Source organism: Camellia sinensis, chromosome 4 (genome assembly GCF_055761805.1).
Source record: "Camellia sinensis isolate YWXY chromosome 4, ASM5576180v1, whole genome shotgun sequence".
In the NCBI taxonomy this organism is placed as follows: domain Eukaryota; kingdom Viridiplantae; phylum Streptophyta; class Magnoliopsida; order Ericales; family Theaceae; genus Camellia; species Camellia sinensis.
Genome location: NC_138964.1, coordinates 35,284,845 through 35,290,430, shown reverse-complemented (window position 1 = coordinate 35,290,430; position 5,586 = coordinate 35,284,845).

The following is a 5,586-nucleotide window of genomic DNA, read 5'->3' as shown; positions in this document are numbered from 1 at the left end:
TTTTATTTTTATTTTTATTTTTATTATTAATAAGAAGGGAGATGTTTTGTTTATATTTATATAGAATTCTTGGAAGCAGATATATCATTTTTGAATATTCAAATCCAAAAATAAAGAGATAATTGATTTGTATAAGACTCTTCGTGACTTTTAGAAAATATAATAGATTTGAAAGGATAAAATTAAGATTTTAAAAAAAAAGTAGAAAATATGACAGACTCTTCATACTTTTATAATAGTAGTAGATATATATATATATATATATATATATAACTAACTCAATTTTTTATTTTTATTTTTTTTATTGTTGATGATTTGCAGGTTTTTTGTTCCCTACATCTAAGTTGTTAATTTTCGTAGCACACTGTCTAGCATATGTATATGCCTTCACATTTCACATAGACTACTCTCAAACCAAAAAATGGATCGGGCACAACCTCTGGTGAGGAAGAAATAAAAATCATCACATACATACTAATAGCAATTGAGTGACTAGCACAAATAATATGATGCCTCCTCTTAAAGCATGCATGGAAAATTAATTATCACTTTCACTATTTGGACAAATTAATCAATTTTATTTGATGTTTTTTAACTAGAGAAGTGATCAAAGTCTTTCCTTAGTCCCATGCTCCGATGTTCTATTTGATTTATTGTAATGAAATAGAATATAATGAAATGGTTACTTTTTAAGCTTTCATATAAAATGACCATTCTCTTAAAATGGTAAAAGATGATTCTGGCCCCGTTTGATAGAGCTGTGGGAAAGTGATTATAACTTATAGCCTAACAGCTTATAACTTATAACTGTGAACATAAGCTGATTTTTGACTTATAAATTAAGCTTCTCCTCCCCCACTTAAAGAATAAGTTGATTTTTGACTTATTAAAAGGTATAAGCTGTATTATTAAGCTGAACCAAACACATCAAAATAGCTTAAATTAAGCTAAAAGTTGAAATAAACTGGAAATAAGCTCTACCAAACAGGACCTCTATTAGAATGCAATTGTCAATTATTTTAGTCTAATCAAACATGAGAATGAATATTATGAAATGATCATTCCATTCCATTTTATTCCAATAAAACAAACATTACTTGAGATCAACACTCCCATCCTCCCTCAATTAACTTTTTGATAATTTTCTTCTTTTGTGAACTACTTGCTCCAAATAGCTAAGTTAAAAAAAAAAAAAAAAAATTAAAAAAGTTATTACCAATATTTTGAGATCACTGGAAGCCAAGCCAATTATTAAGCATGACTACAACATTTAAATATATATATATATTTTGACATAATATTATGGTGTGGCAAATAACTATGTTTTATTTATTTATTTATATTTTATCATTATTAGCCTTAAGGTTTGGCAATCACATGGTGATTGATTCATTGATAGATTTGATGGAAGATTTGATTCTCTTCAGACTACAAAAGAAGATGACTGTCCAGCCAAGAACACATCACTTTACAATATTCTCTTTTGACAAAAACCAACATAGGTAAGCTCTAAAGCTTCCCACCCTCTTCTTTATTCGGATCCTTGGCAACAAAGATAAGTTTGTCTCCCACCTATTTCTTTCTATTCACAATGTTTTTGTCTACTTTTTATTACCTTCCTTCACATGTCATACATTGCACAGATCATGTTCAGCTTTTTATCTATAAAATATATTTTGGAAAGATATGTTTCCGAAAGTTGGTAATTAGAAACCAATTAAGGGCCATAATGAAGGGGTTATTATTAGATTTGAAAATATGAGTCTATTTAGGCTTTTGTTTCCCCCATTTGTGTTCTAGCTAGCTAGTTAGAAATTTTGGCATCTTAAGAACCTATAATTAAGCTGATGATGTACAAATATAGTTCAGTAATATTTGATTGACAGTATTCTTAAGATTTGAGTTTGGAGTGACAATGTTGTGATTATCGATTTTGTTGTATATTTATAATTATGTATTCTTAGACTTTTTTATAAAGTTGAATGCAAGTGTAACACAGACCTCTTAATATTTGAAAATTATTTCTTACTATAGAAAAATAAAAAGAATATTTTGTAATAAACTTTTCATTTTTGAAGACAAAAAAATTTAATTTCTATAAAACTTTTGTGTTGGAGTGGAACTAGGCCTCTTTATACATAATAAAAAAAAATTAAAATAAAAAAGAAGAGAGAGAGAAAGAGAGAGAAGTGGAATAGTAAAAGCTTAACAGACCCTTTCCTTTGGTAATTTCTCATATTTCCAAAAGTTTCTCCAGGTATGCATACGTAGTAAAATGTTTTAAAATTACATTAATTACTATTTCACATGTCAATTTTAATTATTGTCGCAAGACAGATAAAAATATGATATTACAACTTGATTTAAAGTATAAAAGATTGACTGTAAAAGTGGAGGGCTAAGATAATATTTTTGTAAAACGTACGGGTGTTAAATGTAATTAGCACAAAATATATTTCAATTCCAATTTTGAGTATGTTTTGCATTTAGAAAGAGTAAAGTCTTATTAGTTTAATATTCAAACCTCCTTCAGACCAAATGAATCTATTTTGTCTTTGTCATAGAATTTTAATTAATTTAGTTCTCAGTCATACTCAATTTCTTATAATGGCACCTAAAGTTTAAGTGCTGAGTTTTCATTTTGACTTTGAGTTACACTATTGCAATAAAAAGCAATCAATGTACTCTTGTAGTTGATTCATTCCCATCTATAGCAAACGGGGCATGAGAGTGAATTTGAGCTTGCAACTTTGACGATGTAATATATTCATTATAAAAAATTAAGATTTTAGAAATTAAAATTTAGAGATAGAATTATTTTTTAGGAAGTAAATAATTTTATTGCGAAAAATGTCGTTATTATACTTTTAGTAATGAAAATTAGACGTTAGTAATAAATTATTATCTTTTTAGGACCAAATTTTTTGTCTCAAAAGATAAATCATTTTGAGACTAAGTTATTTTGTTCTTAAAAGTCTATTTATTAGTGACATTTTTAAAATTTTATTGCTAAAAGTCTTATTTTTATTTTTCGAGACGACCTTTTAACGACTATGCACATGACGATAGATATTGATTCCTAAATATCTTTTGCAATAAAATTTTATTTTTTAGAGATTAGAACATTAATTTCTAAAATTTTTATATATTATAGTGATTTATGCAAAATGATTGATATATACCCCCAAATGATTACTACCTATCTTAATTATGAAGACCTACTCATAAACAAATTAAAAAAAAATTTTAAAAAATGCATTGATTTCAATTGGAAACCACTTTCAACGATATCCATAAATGCAACTTATGTCATCACTTCTTATCCTCACCATTTAATTTATCTAACTACTTGGTGCAGATTCAATGCCAGCGGCAGCATGTTGAGAAAGACAAATAAATAAATAAGAGTAATGTTAGAGATATCAAATATTTTACTAAAAGTTTTACCAAATGTTTCACATGGGTGTGGGACCCACACAATGTGGGTCCCATGTGGGTCCCCATACCCATGTGAGATATTTGGTAAAACTTTTGGTAGAATTTTTGAGACCTCTAACATTTTTGCTAAAATTATGTCATATTATCTATTAGTATACTAATTAATATATTAATTAGTACATATAGCATTATTCTTTTTTAAATGCAAAATGCTATACAAAAACCTTTTTTTCTTATTTTTTTAAATAAAATTTTCTTATAAACTAATGTGATACGGAGTAATAAAATAAGAGAATATAAAATGAAATTCAATTCACTAATATGATAAGTGCCACTTCATCGTGTAAAGAAAATTTGTTAAAAAATAAAATAAAATAAAAATAAAAATAAATAATTAAAATTAAAAAATTAATTATTTGTATAACACAACTCTTGGTAAATGTATATGTACTGTTCCCTATCAGGTTTGAATTTCTCTTTGAGGAGAGTGATGCTAGTAGTCCCAATTTTTAGCAGCTCAACTTGACCCAAATGGTGTGGCTGTGATGTAGAATTTAAAATTAATATTAATATTTTTTATTTTTTTTATTTTTTATTTTTTACGATACTAATCCTAATTGTTGTTGATAATATACGATTTCTTGAGATGTTTAATCAACTATTTTTCTTATAAATTCTATATTCTTAGCAGCACCAATATTGAGTAGAGTTTGTAAAAAGTTACATCGTTGATGACAGTTTGCAATTAGTATTAGTACTTCACTACGATCTAGTAATAGATTTTGGATATAGAAATGGTGATATAAACTCATAAAAAGGAAAAACTTATTTATAATTTTAAGATGTTTTGATTTTAGACCCATTATCCTTCCAAAATAATAACAATATTTAAATATTTTGACCGTTGCCTAAACTTAGTCGGCGTAGGGCTCTTGCATTGGCAAGCTTTTCAGTTTATAGAGGTAGCTAACCTCAATCTTTTCTTTCCTTAGATCATGCTCAGCATAGATTTATTTCGTTTCTTACCTCAGACCGTAACTTCAAAAACTACTTCTTTAGTTATGTAGGAGATCTAAGATCAACAACTTGACATACAACAATAACACACTCTCTTCTAGAAACGAAAAACTTTTTTATTTATTGAACAAAAATTTACAAAGAAAGGGGTGTCTGTAGACCGATGGATTGTTAGAGTATTGTTTGCTCTAAAAAGGGCTGAGAACCAAACTTCTTTCTTAGTTTTAAGTATACTTTAAGTAATATGTGTTACTTTTTGCTCTCCTTCGAGACCTTTATATAGGCACTTTGTGAACATCGAAGTCTAAGCTTTAACTTAACCTATAAATATAAAATATTTTAAATATTATATTTTATTGTTACTAGAAGACAAACAAAAGACAAACAAGCAGGTGGTGTAGCCACATGCTGATTTATCTATGAATAAGAGACACCTGGTAGTGTAGTCATATGAAGTTGTAATCTTCTTTCCATGGTTTTGCCAAACTGCCCATGGTTTTATCAATCTATTGCATTGTTTAAATTCCATACCTCATCATCACCCATGATATCACTAAGATTATAGTTTTCATCATATTCTTGAAACATCTCATCACATCCTTCTAGATCTTGTTCCATCAGATATTTTTCCAAAAATTCACATCATCTTTCAGATAAATAAGTCCCCGAATCTATCTGTTCTAAATAATCATATACTAATTCATAAGGCAATCCTGGAACAACTATTTTTTCCGCCAAGGATGGTGTTATTGCAAACGTAGTCCTTCCATAATGAAATAATTTGAACCCAACTTTTGCTAATTTTGTAGTTTCGTGAGATATAATGAAAAAATCTCTTACCTTTGCTTCTATTGAATCTAATACAAAAGGTTCATCCCAATCTTTGAACTAATCGTATTTGTAAGGGATCATGTCTTTCTTGCCTTTGACTTTTATTAGATAATGAGCAGCATTTAGACGTTCATTAGTTACCTCAATTTGGATAGTTGTAAATGTGATGGGTGTCAAGCCTGGATATTCTTTATAGACTTCATAAATTCTTCTGAACATGAATTGTCAGAATTTGATGAGGTGAGAGAACATAGTACTTTGTGGGTGAGGTAGAACATTGAATGTATTGATCATTCCCAA